Raw genomic sequence first — 13,885 nt, 5'->3', positions numbered from 1 at the left:
CTCCGTGGCGGGAGCCAGCTGGGAAGGGCAGGGCAGGCACCTGCAGAACTGGCTTTTCACAGCTCCCCTCAGCTCCATCTGCAAACCCAGGGAGGCTGACAGGGTGTATCTCCAGCCCTGACCCTTCGCCGTCGCTCACGGGCGCGAGCAGGTCTCGCCCTAGACGGCTACCCCGGGCCTCATTGCGCTGGCCAGGCCTGTGCATGGAGCACTTTGCTAGTACTAGCTTGGCGAAGCAGTCCCAGCGTGGCCACAGCTTGTGCTGGCAAAACTGCCCCTCCCCACCAGCGAACCAAGCTCGAACGTACCCGTGTAACTGCGTCTGCCCGTGGGGCTCCTGCCAGCACAGCTCTGTCCCTCAGGGTCCCCCCGCGTCACACCCCAGACCAAGCCCCTGCCTCGCCCGAGGGTTATACAGAGGTTCCACCGCTTGTTCGGCCTGCCGAGGGCTAGCCCAGGGGCAGGCCCAGCCGGCGCTGTGCAGAGGCGGTGATTCAGTCTCCATGGTCATCATGGAGCCTGCCCCCCCCCGCAACCCCACCCCATAGGGAAGTCTCCCCTCTGCCCCATAGCTGCGCTCACATGCCCTCCGCTCGCCCAAGAGCTGCCTGTGGCGTCTGGGAGGTTAATGAAATAGAGCGGCTGAGGGATGCTGCAAAGCCAAGCCATTGGCTGTTTCCACAGCAACAGCTGAGCTCTGATTTATTTCCAGGGTAATTAAAAATGCCTAGAGCAAAGCAGCAGTGCCCCCCCCCCCCGCCACCCCCGCATTGGGCCACCTCCCCCGCAGACCCTTCAGCCCTCGGACGCACCACCCCAGAGCCCGCCCAGGCCATGCAGGCTTGCCAGGGCCTTACCAGAGCAGGCCTTGGCAGACGGGGGCCCAAAGGGAGGGGAAATGAAGGGAGCGTGTCCCCCACATCCCACCCTGAGAGGAGGGGGGGCTCTCTCCAGTCCTTCCCGCCCCCCACTCAGCACCTTGTCGTCCCCTTATCTCAAGAGCTGCCGGCAATTTGCATTGGGCTGCAGGTCAGGGACCATCCAGCTGGTGGGGTGTGACCCCCACCTCCCTCCAACCCTCGTCCCACCAGAATGGCCCCCGGGGCCCAGGAGCTGCACTAAGCCAAGGGTTCTGGTCCTGGCGTCGCCCCCTCCTGCAGACAGGCCTCGAATTCAACTCAGTGCGGCTTAGGAGCCAGCCCCCCTGCTGGCCCCCAACCTGTCTCTGTGACGGGCAGCTGCCACCCAGGGCCCAGTAGGGACAGTATGGAATTAAGGCTGGTTTGAGGCTGCAGCCGCTGAGGGAGAGCGGAGGGCATGTGAGTGCAGCCATGGGGCCGGGGGGAGACCCAGACGGAGGGCGAGAGACACAGGCAGGGGGCCAGCAGGGCTCCACTGGCGAAACAAACTGGCCAGTGGGCAGAGACATCCAGCAACTACCAGCACACATGCTCCTCGGCAGCAGGGAGGTAAGATCACATCATCAGCCCCCATGGCATGGAACATGCAGATGCTTACCAGTGTCCGGCAACCTCCCCCTCTCCCCACCCGCAGCTGCAAAGGGCCCCGCAGCCATTGGGGAAAGCAGAGGAAAGTGTGAGAGGCAGAGGGGCTCAGGCCAGGACAGACCCCATTGTGTGTGTGAGAAGCGCTATGGGATCTGGCATGGCCACAAGTAGCCGGGACCTCGGCTTTCCATCATCTCACAGGCCAGGCCAGATGGCTGCTCTGAGAGACGGAAATAAATGGCCCGTCCCCAGCCGCGTGGTCCCGTCACCAAGTACGGATGCAGCCAGATCGGCTCGACGACAGGAAGGGCTTTCGGATGCAGGCACCACGGTAACATCCATCGCAGCTGCTCCTGGAACGGGGCTAGTGTGACTCCCCCAGAGTCCCACTGGGGATCCTTGCGATGCTGCGTGCCCAGAGCTTTCAGGATGAGCTCCCAGGATCCCCTCACCCCGAAGGAGTTAGCTCCTGGCGATCCTTTGGGGGGGGGGGGTGAGGAAAGGCTGCCCTGCAGATGTGTGAAAGGACTTGCTGCAACCCAAAACCCTGCCAGCTGGGAGTTCCAGCTGCTGGCACTAGTGGGCAGCAAAGAGCTGCTCCTCTCCCAGTGCCAGCTCAAGGATGGGGCTCCCTGGAGTCAGGAGCAGGGGACAGTGATTGGGGTGTAATGGGGAGGGGAGAAAGGTGGGGGATGGGGCGGGGACAACAAACCTGCAGAAAGTCCAACCCGCCAGCACTGCAGCCTGGAGGAAGGCTGGGACAGGGGCTGGCAGAGCCCAAGACAAGGCAGGTCCAAGTTAGACACTTCTCTGGACCCGCCTCGGGGGAGCGGTTACACGGGGAAAGGGTCATCGTGGACAGGCCAGGACACCTACGACCCAGAGACAATTATTAAGGAGCACCCAGAAAACAAAAGCAAAGGAGAAGGAAACTCTCGGTCTGTTTCCCAGAGTGAAGGCGGACGTGCGTGTAGGGCTGCCAAGCTCTGAAGTCCTGCGATCCGTGTCCCCACCTGACCATGGCAGGATGTAAACAGACATTGTGCAAAGCAGCGTCTTCAAACAAGAGACGGGAGAAGAGCAGGGCTGTGGCTTCTTCCTCACCCCTCTAGTGCATCCAGCAGTGACAGGCCTGTGTTATCCCCTTCTGCGCCCCAAATCCGGGACTGTCGGCTCTAGGCGGATGACCTAATTGTGTTGTTACCCACTGAGCATGGCGCCTCCTGCTGGAGATGAGCTGCAGCACACGGCCCCCAGGAGACAACATGGAAAAGAACAGCAACAAGTCAAGCCCCCAAACAAACAAAAATCAAAGGACCCTTCACAGGAGCAGAGCTAAGCCCCAGAGTGACTCTGCATCCCTCCCCTTCACATCCCACCCCTAGAGTGGCTGTGAGAACAGTCCAAGAGCAAAGCACTGTGTTTTTTCTACACCATGGCAGCAACAACCTGGGATTATATTTTGGTGGAGGTTTATAACATAATCTAACCCAAGATCAGACACTCAAGTCTCTTGAGCAGGCTATCCTGAACAGGACAAACCTGCAGTCTAGGCAGACTTCAGGATTCTGCAAACCACGGGAGAACTTGGTTGAGACCCCGGGATTAGCAATGTACAGTGCAAAAAAACTGGTGGTGCCAACTCCAACCCAGAAGCACAAAGCACTAGAGGATCAAAAATTAATGCTAGACAAATGCACTCCCTGTTCATACTAAACATTTCTCCTAGGCTTTCCTAGTGTCAACCTCCAGGCCAGCAGAGCAAACAGCCCCACCCAACAAGCGAACAAAGACAGAAGTCTAGAGAGACAAAACAGTCACCAGGTAAAACAATCAGCCTGGAAAAAAATCTAATCATGAGATCCAGGTTCTGTTTACAGACCTGCAAACTACCTCGCTACAGTAAAGTATGCAAAATAGAGACAGGCCCTTGTCAAACATAGACTCCCTGATCGCCAACTGGGAAACAGGAGATGCAAAGCACAGTGGCGGAACTCAGACTTGAAGGCCAGATGGGGCCATCAAACTCTCAAGAGGAAAGACCAATGTGACACAAGGCATCAGAACCAAAAGGCGTTTTTTTACTCCATCGTCCAAGAGCCCAAGGAGTGGGAGATGGTAGCTCTGAGACTAAGAGACTTTCCATTACAAAGTGAGGTGGAAAAAGAGCTGCGTGGCCCTAGGAGAATGGCACGAGACAGCCGGAACAGAGCCTCTCGGCCCATTGTCCTGCCCTCCATCCGGAAGGCTACAAAAGGATACAAAGACGGCAACGTTGTTTAGTCCAATAGGAAGCCCTGGCCTGGCTTGACATGAGCGGTGTCCAAGCAGACTGTCCTTGGCGGAGCCAAGAATATAGGGGGTTTTGATTTGATTTCTGGAAGAAGGAAGGGGGAGGGGAGGGGAGGGGAGGAGCAGAAAGTTGGATTGGAAGGAAGGAAGGGGGGGGGGAATGCTGTGCTTTGGCTGTATTTAGTGACAGTCTGTAGCAGGAGAGCAGATTCCATTCAAGCAGATTCAAAGCCCGCCAGTCACCCCAGTTTTTATTCCTCGCTGCTCTTTCCAATCCCCGCAAGCTCCCTCCAGTGCTCCTGAGTGCGTGCTGGGCGTTCTCACTTTGCTCTTGTGAAGAACACCAGAAGGGACTGACTTGGACCTTTGTGACAATGCCCAAAAGGTACCTGGCCACGTCCTGGTCCCCGGGTGCTGTTCCCTTCTGCAGCTAAGAGCCTGGGTAAGAAATGCCACAGCATGAATGAGGAGAGGCCCCGCTGTTTAGGACAGCCAGCAATGGACCCAGGAATGGCAGAAGATCCCTAAAAGTGTGTGTGGGGGCCCACTGATGCCCGAACCATGGCCCCCCCCCCACGCCATCCCTTCCCCCAAGGCCCCGCTCCCGCACTGCCTCCTCCCCCCAAGACCCCACCCCCCAATTGCTCACCCTTACGGCTGGTGGAAAGTGGGAGGGCCACGGTCTCCTGCCCTCCTTGGTTCTGGTGCCCCCGAATGGGCCCCATGGACCTGTGGACTCTAGAAGTCCCACAGCTCTCGTTGGTAGCAGCCGTCCGACTGGAGTCGGGGGGAGAGCTCCTGAGTTCCTCTCAAGCCCAGGGGCATGGTTAATACCCCCTGGTTTAAATGGGGCTGGTCTTTGCACCCTAACACCAACGCTGTGACATGGGGAGATGATGCCGCACCATTGTGACCCGGTAGGTTTTGGACTGAGGACTCCAAACCACTCACAGTTCAGTCCACTGTGGCTTTTGCCCAGGAAGAGCTCAGGATGGGGGAGAAGCAGGTTGAGAGCTGTATTGCAACAGAGACACTAGGAGGGGGGCCTCAGGGCTGGAATAGCCAGGGAAGCTGCAGACCAGGATTGAGGTGCAAAGCAATTGTGGTTCAATGCGTTCGAAGTCAGAGGAGCTTCTCCATCTGTGATGGTGGAACCATCTCTCAATAATGCTCTCTGCAGTGGTGCTGACAGCAGGTTCTTCTGACCTTCACCAGACGTTCAGCTGTTTCCTGCAGTAGGTAGCAGACAAATGAGCAGCACTGAGAGAGTTTGCTAGAGTTTGCTGGGGCTCCAGGTGTCCCCGGAGAGCAATCCAGCATCCCAGGCCATCCATGACTTTCCCGTCTAATCCAGCACGCAATGCAGCCCACAGAGGTGCTGTGGGAACGAATGGGCTGTGCTTTGCCACGGACGGCTGGAATGGTCTTTTGATCATGGTGGTTGTACGGTCTCACCCATCCTTGGCAGTGCACGAGCCCTTGCTCTGACACACTCCCGACAACAGGGAAAGCCACAGGTGATCAAAGACGCTGCTGAGTTCTTCCAGAGCTTTCACCTCTCGCGCTCGGCCGCCTTTCCCAGACGCCGGTCTCTGGATTTATAATGAAAGTTTGACCAGAATTCCTGGCACCACGCCAGCAAAAAGGGGCTGTCTCCTGCCAACTGAGAAAGCCGACCTGTTCTTCCACTCCCCTCCAGCTCACCTTGTGTGTGTGATCCTGCTCCAGTACACACACACACAAACACAGAGAGGAATGGAATTCCCCCATCAGTGGGCTGTAATGTCAACCATTAAGGACAGGGAGGGGGACACACACACACACACAGAGGAGTGACACACACACACACACACACACACGGAATTCCCCCATCAGTGGGCTGTAATGTCAACCATTAAGGACAGGGAGGGACACACACACACACACACAGAGGAGTGACACACACACACACACACACACACACACGGAATTCCCCCATCAGTGGGCTGTAATGTCAACCATTAAGTACAGGGAAGGGGATACACACACACACACACACACACATGGAATTCCCCCATCAGTGGGCTGTAATGTCAACCATTAAGGACAGGGAGGGGGATACACACACACACACACAGAGGAGTGGAATTCCCCCATCACTGGGCTATAATGTCTACCATTAAGGACAGGGAGGGGGATACACACACACACAGACACACACACACACACACACAGAGGAGTGGAATTCCCCCATCACTGGGCTGCAAATTGCACATTGCAAATACATGCAAATACATTAGCCCAGAGACACAACCTCCAATGAGCGATTCCCGCCCCCCCCCTCCCCGTTTCCTTGGCAGACACAATGCTGGCCCCTGAACTGCAGCCAAGGATGCTCTGGGAGCCTGTTCTCAGGAAGCAGAAGTGTCGGCGTAACACAGACGCCTCCTCCCCCAGCCCTGTCTGGCCTGCCCCTGCACTGAGCCAGGCGGCTGCCTCTAGATCAAAAGACCTAGGACCCCACGCAATTAGCCGAGCATGGGGGTCCAATGTTAATTTTGCTCTTTAGCTGCCTGGCGAGTGAAAATCCAGGGCCACAAAGTCAGCGGCAGGCTCTGGCCCAGAGGCAGAAAAGGGGAGGGAGGTGTGGGGAGGGGTCAGGCCCATTTGACCATTGTATGCCAGGCTGGCCGATGAGCCCTGAGGGCATCTCTCTGCAGCCTATGTATTGAAGGGGGTGGTTCTCTGGGTCCAGCCCCATCAGCTCCCCTCAGGAGCCAGCGATGGCAGTGGTTAGAGGAAGCTGATTAGCCTGCTAGGCCCAGTGTCTCTCCAGACTTTGCTTTCTCTTTTCCTTCTGTTTCCAAGTGATCGACCAGGCCGGGGTTTATGGTGGGGCAAGGGAGAGGCCCATCCCTGTGTGCTGCTGCAACAGCTCTGGCTGGGAGCGTCCAGAATCTGCAATGGGCTGCTCCTCCGGGTTTATTAGGTCTTCCTGGCTGCTTAGCAGGGGCAAAGGGGTGGGTAGGTCGTCAGGATGGGCCATGGTGCCAGGCTCCTGGAATCCAGCCACTCGGGAGGTTGCCGCCTGACAGGAGCGGGGGAGGCAGGATCACATATCCAGGGGTGGGTGCATAGAAACAAACCTTGTGGCTGTTGCCGTGAGCGTCCTCAAAAACAGTGCCAGCTACATCTTCCGTCCCCACAGCGGTGCCCTGGGACTGCAGGCTTCTTCACAGCAGTGTCCTGACACGGCGGGCAGGGACCCCTAGTCCTGTGAGCTTCCTCACAGCGGTGCCCTCTGTACACTCTCTCCGTACACTGCTGTAAGGAGCTCGCTTAGGAACAGAACGTGACAGGTTAGCGACTTAGGCCATGGCTGGATGAGAGAAACAGGGTTTGTTTGAGGTCATTGTAGCAAACGTGCTTTAAAGGAGCACAGTCCTAAACAGAACGGGGCACTTAGCACTTTACAAGGCGTTAGCTGGGGGCGGTCGGGTCCACTCTAGGGTTAACTGCACCCAGCTCACAGGTCTTGACACCTCCCTGCTCCTCATCCCGCTCCGTCTGCATGGAATTCCTCTGCCGGAATTTCGCTCCGCTTCTCCAGCCGAGTGGAGTGAGGAACAATGGCCCAGACGTGGCCTTGTCCCTGCTCAGTCCCCATTTCCAGGCTATTGACACCCGATTGGGGGGGATGAGGAAACTTTCCAACCTCCTGAATGGCTACCATGGAAACCACAGGAGAGGCTGGAACGTACCCATGGGAACAGCTGTCGTCACACACACACACACACACACACACACACACCCCATTTCACACAGATTGGAGGGGGCGATGGCTGGAGAACGAAATGATTCCCTCTTTAAAGGCAAAAAAAAAAAAAAAAAAAGATCTGGGGCTGTAATGGGAAATTGGGGGTGGGCTGGGGGAGATGTGACCTATTAGGGCTCCTGGAAGATGGGAGGGAGAGTCCCCAGGCAGGGCACCGGGACAGCAGAGGGGAGGCTGCCAGGCTTGGAGAGGTCAGCACCAGCACTAGGAAAGAACTAACGGGCCAGGCATGTGGGGCAAAACCACCACACACACCCCCGTGTGCCTGCTATGTCGGCCACAGGCCTCTGTGGGGAGGTGCGATGAAGAACCACACACCCCTCCCATGACACAGACTCTAGGGACAGGCCTGGAGAGAAGGGCTGGGCTCTCCGACCAACGGTACCTGATTCACAGTGGCCCTTCATCTCAGGGTGACTCTATGGGCTCACAACCCATCTGTGCTTTGGCTTCCCCCAGGGACAGTCGCTCTTCTCTGAAGACCCCACAGTGACTGTGTTCCTACTCTCCGGTTGTGACCTGCTAGCATGAGACAGGCAAGGACCCTGCCAACTCTCCAGGATTTCTGGCCCTGGGAAGGACAAGGACAGCCCAGCCCCTAGCGTCAATACCTCCACACCACCCTCATCACCGCCCTGGAGCAGTGCGCCAAAGAGCCCCTCAAACTCCAAGGGTCAGAGACGCCCCCAAAATACTGACAAGGTCACCAAGAGAGCCACAGAGCTTGAAATGTTCCCCCATCACCCCACTGTGAGGGGAGGTGGGTGGGTGAGGGGGATTCCAGCCCCATGAGCTGCGAAGCAGGATTATGGGTAGAGCAATTCTCCCATCAGGCTGGATTCCTGCTCCGTGTAGCTTGGGAAGTGGCAGAGGAATCTCCACAAACCCACCGGTCCCCCGAGGAAAGGAACTGGAACTGTCTGAGGGAGTTTCGTGCATGATGCAGGGGAATCGCAGGGACTTCCCAGATCCTCCATCCACAACAGGAGGCGGGAACAACAGGTGCCAACAGCTGGGCAGCCACACGGCCCTCCAGGTGGGGACAAAACAAGGTTTTTACCAGGAGGGAGGATGCAGGAATGCAGAAAGAAACAGATTCCCTCCTGTTAGCACCAAGTAGAGCATCGGCTTGCATCATAAGGCAATGGTTGCTAAAGGAGGATGCTGAAAACCTCCTTTCAGTAGGACACAGACCCCCAGACAGCCTAGATCAGGCCCCCCACGACTCCATCCACAGAACGTGGGTTCGATGCGCACTGCACTGAGGGAGCTGGTGACCCCGTGCCCCATGTCACGCTGATGTCAGTGACCCACACGAGCCGGGGCAGCTGGAAACCCCTCACTTGCAGAGGTGTCGGCAAGCCAAAGGTGACATCAGCCCCGCTGCTAAAAGCATCAAGAGAAACTGGTGCTGCGAGGAGCTACTCCAGGGGAAGAGGGGAACTCCAAGGATGTAGAAACACCGTCCAATCCGAAGTCCAGCGGGGGGCGGCTGTGACACCGCTCCACCGCTGGCCCCTGGCAGAAAGCGCCAGAAGCAGAGTGTTCTGGGGGGGCACTGAGGCGCTGGTGGGGGGCTTGGAGAGCCAGGGGGCTCCCGTCAGTCTCGCACTAGGGAGCTGGGCCCCCAGAAGAGGAAATCCAGTCAGCATGGGTTCCTCAGAGAATGATATTGATGCACCACGGTGAAGTGCTTTGAGATCCCTGGATGGAAGGCGTTCAACCTTACGAGTGTGGCATGGGGCATTCTGAAGCTGCCCTGGCTCCAGGAGTCTGGCAAGGTGGCACCTGGCAAGGACAGGAGCAGCAAGGCTGTGCCCCCTCAGCACAGTTTCCTGAACTCAAGGAGCCCACCAGTTTCCCAAGTAGACCCAGGCTGAGCAAGGGGCTAACTTGAATCCTGTACTACGGTCCCCCTAAACTGCGGCGCGCAGACAGTTCTGTCAGCCCTTCCAAGGTTCAAACCACCGAACTGGGAGCCAGTGGTTTGAGCAGTGGCCTGTTAAACCCAGGGCTGTGAGTTCAATCCTTGAGTGGGGCCATTTAGGGAACTGGGGTAAAAATCTGTCTGGGGCTTGGTCCTGCTTTGAGCAGGGGGTTGGACTAGGTGACCCCCGATAGTCTATGATTAATGGCACAATCTCATGGCTCAGACCGATGAGTGGAGTTGCCAGACTGCCCTGGGAGAAGCAGGAACGCCAGGCCCCAGCATCTCTCAGTAAAGGCCTGATGCTTTGTCCATCCGTGTATCCATCCCGATGCAGAAGGGCTGGAAACCCGAAGAGCTGAATGCCTTCTCCCTCTCCCGTGACCGAGTCTAGAGAGACCCTGCCCGTAGCCCCAGCTCCTCAGTGTCACTCCCTCCCCCTGCCCAGGGCTTCTACCGGCAACCAGAATGAACAGCTGTCCTGGGATGGCACCTTCCCTGGTATGGAGGCTGGCCCTGCACCCTGCACAATCCTCCCTGAGTCTACTTACCGCCAGGGATCGGAAACTGCCAGGGAGATGGAAAGCAGAGAGACTCCAGTCACCCGCCCCCCTTCCCGCCCCCTAGACAGGGTAAAGCAGCCCCCTGAACAGACTGCTGCGAGGTTCTTTGGCAGACAGAGCTTTGTGCCGGCTCCGCTGGAGAAGACAGATTGCCCGGCCAACAACAGCCCCCTGCCACTGGCCCTTCCGCAGGCCCCGCCCGGCGAGCGTGCTGGCTAATCGGAATGTTTTGTCGTCCCCGCTGGGGCGAAGCGCAGCCCAGGGGCTTCCGCTCCAGCTCAGCGCCGCATTATCCCTCAATAAACTGTGTCTCAGCTAAGCAAACGGGGGCTAAGCCAGTCATTCCTGCTCTGTCTTTTCTCCCCAGCCAACCCACACGGTTCCCATCACCACGCGCCGCCCCCAAGACATTCACCTCCACACACACACCCGCGCTTCCCTTCAACATGCCCTGCTATTACCGTCCCCTGACCCAGAAAAGCCCTTGATCCCACCAGTCACTGTCGCTCCCGGTTCATTTTCTTTTTGTTTCAATGAGTCGGGACATGGGCGGATGGATGCAGCTGCCAGCTCGGTGCGGATGAGGCCATTTGGCAGCAGGAGAAGCCCAGGTCTCAGTGCTCGCTCCAGGCCCATCCACCAGGACTGAAGCGTCAAGCAAAAGGAGATCAAATACCCTCCCCAAACACATCAGATCCTTTTTGGGGCTGCCCCTGGTGGAGGAAGGGCTGCAGCTAGCCATTGGCCAGAGAGTCCAGGAATCTGCCACACCTGCCAGTGGAATCTTAGAACATAAGAACGGCCAGATTGGGTCAGACCAAAGGTCCATCTAGCCCAGTATCCTGTCTGCCGACAGTGGCCACGGCCAGGTGCCCCAGAGGGAATGAACAGAGCAGGTGATCACATGGGTTTCCATGGGACCTGTGTTCCTAATGACAGGGCTGAACTGAACCAGGAGCTGGCCCCGCACCAGACTTGTTTTATCCTCAGTGGGGTTTATTGCTGGTCATTGTAGCAGAAACACCCAGCTAATGTGCTAAGCCCACTATCCTGAGTTGCCTCCCACTCCTCCCCAGGGGACCCAACTGCCCTCTATCAAAACCTCCAGCCTCCCCCAGGACAGCTCTTGGGGTGCAATCAAGCCTTGTCCGCACTCCAGTCTACAACATGATGTGAACTGGTGGGGCAGGGGCAGCATAAACTACATGGAACTTAACACCCAACCAAACAGCACAGGAGCTGCTGGACTTGGTGCTTGGTCAGTCCTATCCTGAGTCAGTAAAACAAACTCTGTTCTTAAAATTCACCTGCAGCTGTGGCAGATTCCCTGTGTGCTGCCGGCTCCTGGGACCTGGCCATAGACTTTAGGGTCAACGTGCCACTGAAAATGCAAAGCCTTGACTGGGAAGTGTCCCGTCTGGGTAGCCAGGTCCCCTCTCCGGGTATCTTTTGCTCGTTCTCAGGAGCTCTCCACTCTGATGTGAACCACAAGGCCAGTGTCAAAGCATCCAGGAGGAGGGAGAATGAAACCAGCTCCACCTCACCTAACCCCATTGGATGAGGTGATGCATCCATGGGCCAAAACCAAGCTCTCTCTAAGTCTACCTGCCAGCATCAGCTCCACAGGTGATAGTCACATGGTCCAGCAGCCCTTAGGTAACTACTGATGTGAGTCACAAAACGGAGAGATGAGCTAGTGATACCCCAGCCCTGCTCCTTTCCCAGGTACAGCTCACGCCTTTGGAGAACAGCAGTTTTCTCTCTCTCTCTCATTAGGCAGCCATAGGCATCTCCCGCGTGGGATAAATCAGACATCTGGTGTTGTTCACTTGATCAGGCACGTTTCAGTGGGTTTCATGAAGGGCTGGGTCATCTGAACCGCCGACACTCGTGGTATTAACCTAACCGGCCAAATCGAGTCACTAACCAACCCAGGGGCGGGGTTTAAATATTGCATCAGTGGCCCATCTGTGGGATAGAGAACAGAGAGAGAAGCCACCCCCCCTCACAGACCCCACAACAGGTGCTCCCAAGAATGCCCCGTTAGGAACCCACGATCCCTTTCCTATCCAAGTCTGGCCTTTTCGGAGAGGCACCTAGCCAGACTCATGTTGCCACCTGTGGGATTAGCCCATCTCCCCTCACGGCTCCTACACTCGTCAGGCCTGGAAACGAGGACGGGGCACAAAGCAGGCGATCTCCCCCCCCAACTCAATTTATGGGAAATCTGGTGGGTTGTTTTAAGCTGCTCCCCATGTCACACAGGGCTGGCTCCTTACTGCGATTACACCCCAGCCCAGCCCCATACTGCGGACTGAGCCCCTCCCTCCCTGCCATTATCTATCCTCCGAATCCCACTGCTGCAGCCCCCGGTCCTGCGCTCCCTGCCTCTAGCCTCCACCCCGAACCACTCCCAACCAGAAGGCTCCGGGAGGAAGTCCAGAGCAACAGGCCATTGTGTCCGGGTTCCCCGAGACTTGAGGTGAGCAGTGTTCGTGGACTGAGCTTGGTGGTCAGTAACGACGCTTGCACTTATGTCTAATCGATGCCCTAGAAAGGGTTTGCCGGTCGAGAGATATTGGAGATGCAGTTTATGCCAGCATACGCTGCTATCGCTTATACCAGTGCCGTGAACACAAAAGCCATAGGGTGACTATACGGACTTTGGTGCCAGTATCACTTCACCTGAACAAGGGCTTTTTCCAGTATAAAGATGTAAAATTTCACCCCCGTAGCCGACACTGTGACACCAGCAAAAGTTTTAAGCGTAGGCCAGGCCTGATATGGCAGCGTCCATCTCCGCAGCTCAGAGCACAGTGGCGGAGCATTTCTTCCTTATGCAGTTAAATGACATGCCCGAGATCATCCAATGAGCCTGTGGCAGACCCAGGAAAAGCGAAGCCCAACATCCCAGCGCTTACTGCTAATCCAGACTGCCTCCCACAAGCCACTCACCATAATAGTCAAGGGAGGATAAAACAAATAGGGATCTGTTATCTTATCTCCTCCTCTGGGCCATAGGGTTTATATTAAGCACCTTCTGCAAAGGGAAGGGCAGGGAAACCTGAGAGATTGTATCACAAGCCCTGAATGGGCTAATCTTGCCTCAATTCAGCCACCCAGCCAGTGGTGATGCATTTCCTGCCAAAGGATCCCTGAACAGGTAAAGCCCAGGTTCTCCCCCCCTCCCTGCATGTAACACACCCTGCATCCGAAGAAGTGAGGTTTTTACTCACGAAAGCTTATGCCCAAATAAATCTGTTAGTCTTTAAGGTGCCACCAGACTCCTTGTTGTTTTTGTAGATACAGACTAACACGGCTACCCCCTGATACTTGACACCCTGCATTGTGTCAGGAGCCTGGTTCCAGGGACTTTGCACTGTCCTCTGCAGGGCGGAGGGAGAGTGTGTATGTGTGTTTAACAGCCTCTCCACCCGGAATTGCATCATGCCATCAAATGTTCCCAAGCCTGTGGCTTTTCCATCGCTCCTTTGCTCTTTTTGTGGCACTTGCTTTGGAGGAGGAGGAGGAGGAGGAGGGGGAGGGAGGGGCACCTACTTGCTGAAGGGTAAGAGGAAGGATCATGCTACATGCCGGTAATATTGTCCCACTAGGGCCCAGCTCCCAGCTGAAAAGCCATGTTAACACAAGCTGGGATCCCAGTGTTGTGAGTTTCTTCATTCCCCCATCCTCTGCCAGTACTAGCCAGGACTCATCGGCATGCGCTCTTCACACCCCTAGCTAGGATACCAGCAGCGGGAGCTTCCTCACAGCAGAGCTA

This window comes from Chrysemys picta, chromosome 23 (assembly GCF_011386835.1).
Source record: "Chrysemys picta bellii isolate R12L10 chromosome 23, ASM1138683v2, whole genome shotgun sequence".
NCBI lineage: Eukaryota > Metazoa > Chordata > Testudines > Emydidae > Chrysemys > Chrysemys picta.
The sequence above is the reverse complement of the archived record's forward strand: the minus strand, read 5'-3'. Positions refer to the sequence as shown.